Genomic DNA, 10,628 nt, shown 5'->3' on the forward strand with positions numbered 1-10,628 from the left:
GGGCTGATCCCCACATTGTACCCTGAGCGGAGCTGCCAGGATAGGCTCTGGCTACTCATAACCCTGAATTTGAATAAGCAGGTTAGGAAATGAATGGATACAAATTATTGTCAAATAAAAATTGAAAAGTATACAAATGCATGGCGAAAACTGATGCAGTATAAAAGTGCTCAATGTGCCATCATATCGGTTAATTGTTTGTTTTTGAATTCCATGACGGTTTGAAGTGCTTCTTACAATTTTCACTTTTGCAAACATCTATTCCTCGATTTAACCCACCACCACAGTAACTACCATTACTCACAAATTCAGCAAAAGTTGCATAAACAATTATTAGTCTTTCTTAAATGTATTTAGAGCTCACATCTATGTCAATGTTTTTCTTTCTTTTTTTTTTTTTTTTTTTTTTTTTTTTTGAGACAGGGTCTGGCTCTGTCACTCACCCAAGCTGGAGTACAGTGGCATGACCCTGGCTCACTGCAGCCTCAAACTCCTGAACACAAGCAATCCCCCCACTTCAGCCTCCCAAATAGCTGGGACTACAGGTGCATGCCAGTACTCCCAGTTATTATTCTTTTTTTTTTTTTTTTTTTTTTTTGCCCAGGCTGGTCTTGAAAGTCCTGATCCCAAGTGATTCTCCCTCCTTGGCCGCCCAAAGCACTGAAATTATAGGCATGAGCCACTATGCCCAACCTACTTCAATGTTTAATATTAGAAGAGCTTGCAGTCTTTATTTAGAAGCTTGGTGATGTTTCTGCAACCAGAAATATCTCGTAGGAACTTAATTTTTTTTTTTTTTTTTTTTTTTTTTTTTTTTTTTTTGAGACGGAGTCTCGCTCTGTCGCCCAGGCTGGAGTGCAGTGGCCGGATCTCAGCTCGCTGCAAGCTCCGCCTCCCGGGTTTACGCCATTCTCCTGCCTCAGCCTCCCGAGTAGCTGGGACTACAGGCGCCCGCCACCGCGCCCGGCTAGTTTTTTTGTATTTTTTAGTAGAGACGGGGTTTCATCGTGTTAGCCAGGATGGTCTCGATCTCCTGACCTCGTGATCCGCCCGTCTCGGCCTCCCAAAGTGCTGGGATTACAGGCTTGAGCCACCGCGCCCGGCCGGAACTTAATTCTTATCATATCAATTAGCCTATGGTAAAATTGTTATCATTATATATCATTTTCCTTACAGCTCCCAAGAATGTATCAATGACATTAAGTGAGGGCTTATTGTATTTGTAAGTATGTACCTTCTTAAATAGATTGGCTCAAAGTTAGTCTGAAGGAGAACTGTCTTGTCCACTTCTCACTTTGACTACTGAAACTATAAACATTGGTACTTTTAGAATGCTACTGCCAAATATAATAGGTATGCAGTTACATTTCAATGAAAAAGAGGATCTCTATCCCCCTGGTTATGACCCACATCTGTAGGGACATTCTCCACCCTGGAAGTAAACAGAGAGGTTCATGCTAACCATGCAACATCTCCTTCATCCAGAGTTTAGGATATAGCCAGTAGAATAAATGTTGAGGCAATTAATTAAACTGGCTCTTTGATGAGATGATAACATTTTATTTATTGGACTCTAAAATTTTATTGAATGTCTACTGTTTGCCTGACACTGTTCCACGCATTATCTCATTGTCTCATCCAATCCACACAGTACAATTATTAGCCCCATTCTCTGAGGAAGTAACTGAATCATGGAATGAATGCAATGAATCTTAAAGATTACACTGTCCAGTGCCTTTATTTTATGGTGGACGAAAATAAGGCAAGGGGTTACTTAGTGTCAGAACCAGCACTAGACTATGGTTGTCCTCTGCACCTGCTTGGTCTTGGAGGTTTGGGGCTCTGGAGTTAGAAAGTATTTACATACCTGCTTTGGCACTCACCAGCCATGTGTTCTTGGGCCCGTTATGTGATCTCTCTAAACCTTGGTTCCTCACCTTTATAATGAAGAAAAAGCGGTACTATGGTCTTGGACTTAGTGAGACGGAAAAGATAAGGATGTGAAACACTTAGCATCTTGCCTGGCATAAAACTCTCGGTGAAAAAACAAGACTCTAGTACGACTCCTACCACTATTTATGCTACTGCTCATGCTTCCATTACACCAGCACCAGCATTAATGTCAATATTGTTACCACTGTCATCATTACTACATTAGGCTCTTCTTCCAAATAGATGCCTAAAGTGCTCTCTGCCTCACCATCATTGACTGCAATCACTCTCCCTCCTGAAATCAGCCTTTCCATCTCCCCGTATCAATGCAAACTTTGCACTGAGGCCCAAATCAAGACACGATTCTCTTAAGAAGCTGACCCTCAACTGTTAGAGCCCACATTGGTCCCCTAATCTGCTTTCCATATTACTGGATGCTTGCATTGGTGTTTAAAACTGTGATGTCTTTTGGTTTTGTTTAATTTCTTCTTAGTCCCCAGTGAGGTGGCTTGCTCTTCCAGGAAAGAAGCTGTCATTCACATTTCTTTTATTATCATTTACTTTTTCTAATACAGTGAGGAGCTCATAGTCAGCCCTCAAGAAATACTTGCTAGATTGAAAATAGAGTCTCTTCTCAACCTATAAACAAGATTCTTTTTACGTTGTTATCCAGTCTGGGTCTGGACTCACATACTATACTATCCTATAACAGTCACATTTTAAAACAATGTGATGCTAAATTAAGGTACTGGCATCAGATCCTCACAGATTTCACTTGAGAAGGTAGCATGTTGCAAAATAAGTTTCCCTATCAAAATGTGACCCAAGCACAGGTATAAATTCCTAAGGCCAGACTGACCATAACACTGACATACAGCTCATAAATTGCTGACCACAGTGGTCAGTCTATTACCTTTGCTAAGTTATTGAGTTTCTCAAATTTCATAATGTTCAAAGATTTTCTGTACATCCAAGGCCTACGCAATAAATAAATCACATGCCCATTCTGTGGGAGGTAGAATTCTTACCTAACGTTCATTTCTTATATTTCCTCTAAAACCCTCAAAATTACAAAGACTATAACTTTCATGTGCTACAATTTTAAACTTAAAAATTGTAAGTCCTCATTCTTTATACTCTTTCAGAATGTGAATGTCTGTCTAGCTTTTGTGTATGTGTCATTCTCTAGTGTCTTTTTAAATTTCGTGATTTCACGTTCTCTTTGACCTTTGACTAACACTCCTAAGACCAGTCTCTGTTCAGAGAGAATCACTGTTATCAAGTTGGCATGTACTCCCCTATAGCTTCTTTATATAAATTCACAAATATATATTTTTACCTATAGAAAATATACTGTATTCTTTTGTGACTTTTTTGTTTAGCATAAACAGTGTCATATTCTATATGTCACTCTATAACTTGCTTTTTTATCCCCCAAGAAATGGTGCTGGGGATAAATTTCCTTGTCAGTAAAATAACACATGTAGTTCATTTTTTTTAACTGTGCAGATTTCCACAATTTGTTTAACCAGTTCTCCATCAATGAACATTTAGGCTGTTTCTCTTTCTTGCTTTTATAAATAATGTTGCAGTAAGAGTCTCTGCTAGTGTTTCTCTATCATTCTTAGCATTTTATTAGGAATTATTTTAATTAAGTAAACATCCTAATTACATACAATTCCTTGGTAAACAATATGATACATGATTTTTTTTTCTTTCTTCTTTAACTGGAATAAATTTAAACTATGGCTTTCATCTATGTTAATATTAAATTTAGAGCTCTATCCTCACACCAGAACAGGAGTTGGCAACCTTGGCCAATAGGCTAATCTCACTCATTGCCTGTTTTTGGAAATAAAGTTTTATTGGAACAGAGCCACACTCATTCTTTTCCATATTGTCTTTGACTACTCAGAGCTAAGTGGATGGGACAGAGACCATATGGCCCTCAAAGCCAGAAATATTTACTATCTGTCCCCTTTCCAAAATATTAATACTTTTCCAACCCCTATACTACAACATGAAACATTCTTCCTATGACATTTTTCTTTTGTTTGTACAAAGTGTAAGTTAAAGGGTCAGTATCTTTACATTTTAAGTGTAAAGCATGTAGTAGCACTTGCTTCTAAAAACCAAACAAAAATTCCACATCTGCAGAACAAAACAATATCTCTTTTGAATTCCACAACTGAAACTATGCAGTATAAAGCCATATCTGCTTTGGATCCTTCATAACTTTTGAAAATACTTAGTAATTTAATTAAATTCGAAATTTCCCTTTAAAATAGGAAGTTATCCCTCAGCCTGACTGCTGATTTAGGTCACCATTTTGAAAACATATATATACATTTTTTTTAAATGATGTACCTGCTATAGCCTAATAGTATTTCATAATGTTTGAGACAAAATTACAGAATTAGGCAACGAGGAAGCTAAGTTAAGTGACTCGTGCTTCTAGGCTTCCCTGCACCTTGTGGCATCTGGGATGCTTGTGCCAGGCGCTACTAAGACCCTTCCCAGTCCTCACATTCTGTGGCTCCTATAATCCACACTTAAAAAGGGGTACTTATAGTAGGAACCTCGTTTATTTAAATTAACACTTAAAATTATGACAACATTCACTGACAAGCTCTATTATCAAATATTGCCACTGACTGTGATATCTACGTTAAAGTTGGAAAATGGTGCTAACAGATAACAAAAAAGTCATAATTTAAGCTTACTCTATGCTCATGTACAATAAACTAATGTTTGCAAAATTAATTACTAATAGATTCTACACTTATTTAAAATAATACAAGGAGACCCAAAACATGCATAGATGAATTTGCTCCTATTAGAATATTATAAATGTTCTGATTCTTTTAAACTTGGCTTGCCAGGTTGTGTTATGCTTGTAGGGAAAAGGAAGAATGCTTCCAGCCATTGCCCGACATAAATGTTTTTTTCAACATTTCTCATTATGAAACATTATGGGAGGTATAAAGAGGGTCCCAACAGTTATATAAAGCAATGAATTCCCATTTTGTTCTCCCCTACCAAGAGAAAGAATAGAGAAATGAGTCCACCCATTTACGTTTGGTCAAAAATAATGGTAATAATAATCACTTATCAATTATTTACTGATTGACAGTTGGCAGACTTTTTAAACTTTTTAGATGCATTTAGTGACCAGATTGCTTAGTCTCTTAGAAGACCAGGCTGTGGGCCAGGCGCGGTGACTCACGCCTGTAATTCTAGCACTTCAGGAGGTCAAGGTGTGCGGATCATGAGGTCAGGAGATTGAGACCATCCTGGCTAACACAGTGAAACCCCGTCTCTACTAAAAATACAAAAAAAATTAGCCAGGCACCTGTAGTCCCAGCTACTCGGGAGGCTGAGGCAGGAGAATGGCGTGAACCCGGGAGGCGGAGCTTGCAGTGAGCCCAGATTGCGCCACTGCACTCCAGCCTGGGCGACAGAGCGAGACTCCGTCTCAAAAAAAAAAAAAAAAAAAAAAAAAAAACACAACAACAAAAACCCACCAGGCTGTGATAACCCATAGCTTCCCCTCCCCCTGCCAATTACTCACCAAAAAATTAGCACGATTTGTTGGTAGTGCTGTAGTTGTGTGGAAAGAATATGGAAGAGGGGTGGAGAAATAAATGCTTTTCTCTATCAAAGTCTTAAGTCCAGGGTGGATGCAGGACCTAGTTTGCCCAGGACAGCCAGCTTTACACCAGGTTGTCCTAGTGTTATGATGAATAGCCCCCACTTTCCCCTCAAAATGTCCCAGGCAGAACCACCAATGATGTGATCACTCTCTCTAGGCCCAGCCTTTCTCCCTTCAGCTTTGCCTCCTCTAGTGCCTCCTCTTTATCTTTTCCTTGAGAGTCCTGATTAGGAAGGTTCTGAAGCAAGAAGCAGGGAAGCACTGGTTTGGAAAAATCAATAGAGCCGGAGACAAGTAGGCTCCAGAGATCCAGAGAGCAAGAGGAGATGAAGGAAGTGGTCAATGTGCCGAGTCAGGGGAGGAGACTGAGGTCAATGTCAATGGCTCCCTGCCTTCTGGTCAGCCAGCTGGCTCACGGGGAGGGAGTTACATGCTTCCAAGTTTGGCTGTTGAGGTTTAAGTGTTAGGGGCAGAGTTTCCGTGGAAGGATCGTTGTCATAATCATAAGGACACAGGTCAGTATCATGAGGACAGGTTATTAGGAAAAACTGAAAAGAATATCCTTGTTCAAAGGTCTAAAGTGAGACTGAAGACTCGCAAGTGCTATCATGAAAGCTGACATTTAAAAAAAATGAGGAAAGCTCTCTGAATCCTTAGGACCCAACCACCAAGTAATGTCCAAGGAACAGTAGCTTTAATTAACAACTTTGAGACTTCCACTGCCTGTAAATTTGGAACAACTCCCCTCTTCAACCCCAGTTTGCCTCTAAAGGGTTTCCTCTATTTGCCAGCACAGATTATTTCAGAGTGAGTTTCCTCTAGAAGGACGCCTTCCCTAGGTGGAAAATGTCGGCTGCTTGGGGTTCCAGCTATCTCAGGGACTGGGGACCCAACTCTCAAGCCCACCTCTCAGATTGTTAGCTGAGTACTGGGCAGCTGAAGGACTGTGACATGATGTGACTTGTGCTCCCAAGAAACTACATAGACGCACTAAGTAATCACAGAATAACAATGTAGTCATGTGCCACATGACATTTTCAGTCAAAGGCAGAGCACATATATGTAAATGGTCCCCTAAGATTATAATGGGGTTGAAAACAATTCCTATCACCTAGTGTCGGTGTAGCTATCATCATACCACGTTACTCACATGTTTATGGTGATGATGGTGTAAACCAAGCTTGTCCAACCCTTGGTCCACATAATATTTGACATATGCTTAGTGTGTAATATTTGATAATGATAATAAATGACTAAGTTACTGGTTTAGGCATTTCTTATACTATATTTCTCTTAATTATTTTAGAGTGTACTCCATCTACTCACAAAAAAAGGTTAACTATAAAACAGCCTCAGGCAGGTCCTTCAGGAGGTATCCAAAAGATGACAGCTCCAAGCATGTTATTACCCCTGAAGACCTTCCAGTGGGACAAGATGTGAAGGGGGAAGACGGTGATATTAGTGACCTTGATACTGTATAGTCCTAGGCTAATGTGAGGGTTTGTGTCTTAGTTTTTAGTAAAAGAGTTTTAACACTAAAAAAAAACCTTTTTACAATAGAAAAAAGCTTATGGAATGCAGGTAAAGAAAATATATTTTTATATATCTGTACAATGTATTTATGTTTTAAGCTGTTATTACAAAAGAGTCAAAAAGTTTTTAAAAATCAAAAGTTTATAAAGTAAAATAGTTATAGTAAACTAAAGTTATTATTGAAGAAAAATATTTTAAAAATAAATTTAGTGTAGCCTAAGTGAACAGTGTGTTTATAAAGTCTAGAGTACTGTACAATAACGCCATAGGCCTTCACATTCACTCACCACTCACTCACTGACTCACCCAGGGCAACTTCTAGTCCTGCAAGCTCCATTCACAGTAAGTGCCCTATACAGGGGTACCATTTCTCATCTTTTTTCTATATTTTTACTGGACCTTTTCTATGTTTAGATACACAAATACTTATCATTGTGTTACAACTGCCTACAATATTCAGTACAATAACATGATGTACAGCTTTGTAGGCTTTGAGAAATAGGTTACACTATATAGCCTACTGTGTAGCAGGCTATATCACCTAGGTTTGTGTAAATGTACTCTATGATGTTCACACAATGACAAAGTAGCCTAATGACACATTTCTTAAAATGTATCCCCGTGATTAAGCAACACACACTGTACTAAAAATTATTATTATAGTTGTTGCATAGCTAATATTTGAGTGCTCTCTACATGTCAGGCTCTGTTCTAAATGCTTCACACTAACTATCAATAGTTCATTTAATCTTAACACACCCCTAATAATGACGGCATAACTCCCATTTTACAGATTAGAAACCCGCAGTTAACTAATTTGCCCTAAGTCACATGTTAATAGGTGCTATAACCAGGATTCAAATCAGTGTAACGAGACTCCAGACCCTACCCACTCAACCACTTTACCACAATACCTTTCTTATATCAAACTCTTCTAAAATTCCAGGGTAAGTATGGTCTTAGAACCAGTTTTGATGCTCAACTTTAAAGGACTAGAATATCAAACTGCCTTAACCCAAAATAAGTCCAGGAAATCACACATACTATTCTTGAATTTCTCCCTTGAAAATTAAAATTAAAATGTAAAGGACAATGCTTTGTACTTTCCCCTATTCCTATGAATCACATAACAATCTTAAATCATTCAACTGTTGCAAAGCTTACACTGTGAAAATCTTACTTGGATTTCTTCTAAACCAAAATAACCTTCCAAAATATTCAGGGAAGATAACTCATGATGGTGTTATAGTCCTTTCTGAATGCTTCATTTAGACACCAACCAGAGATCCCTGCATGGACACAGAAAAAAAAATCTTAAACTGTCTCTATTTGATCGTGCTTGCCTAGGGCATTAAGTCCAATCCACCATGTCTCACCTCAGTAACTCAACACAGACTAGAAAATTCTTACAGTCAGCTTTCCCAAGGGATTTGTTAAGTTTCACATGCATTTAGTTGTGCAGTTGGCCTGCTTAAATTGATAAACTTGTAGCTAAATTCTTTCTGCAGCAATGGGCTGTTGGGCTTTTTTTTTTTTTTTTTTTTTTTTTTTTTATCAACAAGAGAGTAAATACTGCAAAAGAAGCTGTTACTATGTGTTAGTGTTACCCATTAGTTTTTAGCATAATTGAGCTTACATTCCAATTTCTCAGTAACTGATAAGTATTCATTTTTTGGATGCAGTTAAAGGGTGAAAGGGATTAAAAAGGGCTAACACTGAAATATAATTATAGCAAGAAAGGTGAGGAAATGTTTGTCTTCAATTCTGCAAAAAATAAAAGAAACAAAAATTATGAATGAAATCATCATTTGTATTAAAACTCTCAAGTTGCTATGATGCATGCCTAGACAGGGAGACTCTCAATGATCTGCCCCATGGAGATGCTCTAGCCTAACCCACACAATAATATGTAGAGAGCGTGAATGACTTCCCCAAGGTCACAAACCCCAACAACAACAAAGTTGGGATTAGATCACTGGTCTCCTAACTCTGCAATTAGAGCTCTTTCAAACATACCATCCTACCTGTAGAACATCTGCATCTGAAATCCTGTTTCATCCTAAACCTGAACATCTATTAAATCAACACATTACAGTCATTCAAATCATTATTCATTCCCAATTTGTTACCATCAATACTACAGTTATCAGAATTTGTGGAAGCCACCTATTTCTTTCAGTCTCCAGGTATCAGTAAGTCCTATCATTTACTTTTATATCCTATGTTTCACAACTCAAAAGCCTATCAGAAATCTCTGGCTTCAGACTTCCACCTTCTCTAATTCTGTAGGGCACAGGGCCACTTCGCTGTCTGAAAAAAAGCAGGCTCCTTGATTTGACTCCATCTCTAACATATTGTATTTGTTTATTTGCAACCTGACAGGATCCTACAAACAACCGTAAGAATTCCCTTCCCCGAATAATTTTTGATTCCTGTTCTCAAAAGCTATCAATGGCTCCCAACTGCCTCTTGAATCAAATGAAAACTCCTATCCAAATCTCTACACCTAAGTGTCTTCATCACCATCCAATACATTTATTCAGCAAGTATTTGTTGAGTAATCATTGTGTGCCTAGTTACATGCTAGGCTCTGTGGGAAATTATGAGATATATGACATAGTCCCTGCTCTTATGGATCTTAACTATCAATGTGAAGAAACAAAACATGCACACAAACATTTTTATAGCAAAACAAGGCTAGATAAGTCTAAGTACCCAGAGAAGTGAGTGAAACACACAAGTGAAATATTACTGGAAGACAATGTGTTTATGTGCAAGGTTTCATGAGTTATACATGACATGAGCTGAGACTTGCTCCAGAAATGTACAAAACTGTACATTCTCCGGGGTCAGAATTAGCATCCTCTAAATTCAGAGACTGGGTCAGAATTAGCATCCTCTACATTCAGAGACTATGACCACTCTGCCTGGAGTAGAGCTTTCCTGTGATTAGTTGTCAGAAATGAGGGTAGGGGACAGTGATTCTTTAGGCACAGGCTGAGGAATCTGGAGTTCATCCTCACACAAAAGGGAGGAAAAGAGATTACTAAATGAGAGTGGAGCAAGAAGAAAATGATTATTTATGTAGCAGCAATATTCGGGCTAGAGTTCTAGGTAGGGACTTACTACACCAACACCATCATTCGGAGATAAGGTCACTATCACGAGTGTGCGCAGATGGAAGAAGAAAAGAAAGAACAGGCTGAAGAGGTATCCTGAAGGAACACTGCTAACCATAACTGCAAGGTACATGCCAAGGTAATGAAAGAATGAAGAGACTGTTGATAAAAAATAATGGATAATGAAGCCAGGAAAGGAGAGAGTGGTGAGTGTGAGGTGACGGCAGGGCACGTAAGCTCCGTAGGAAAATTGGAGACTCAGATCACCTAAATTTCAGGTGAAAAAGAAGGACGTGCTCTAGATTCATAAGATACTAGGAAAAAAAGTGATGGCAAGAGATGTGTCCCCCAAAGCCCATGTCTTTTTCCTCAGAGGCACCCAACTACATTAC

General features: G+C 38.6%; 1 protein-coding gene across 15 annotated transcripts in view; it reads right to left on the reverse strand.

The window, feature by feature from the left end:
- The window catches only part of LOC105477952 (neuronal PAS domain protein 3), an 861,371-nt gene that overhangs the window by 784,157 nt on the left and 66,586 nt on the right, over positions 1–10,628 (reverse strand). The window lies entirely within an intron of this gene.

This window comes from Macaca nemestrina, chromosome 7 (assembly GCF_043159975.1).
Source record: "Macaca nemestrina isolate mMacNem1 chromosome 7, mMacNem.hap1, whole genome shotgun sequence".
Lineage (NCBI taxonomy): Eukaryota > Metazoa > Chordata > Mammalia > Primates > Cercopithecidae > Macaca > Macaca nemestrina.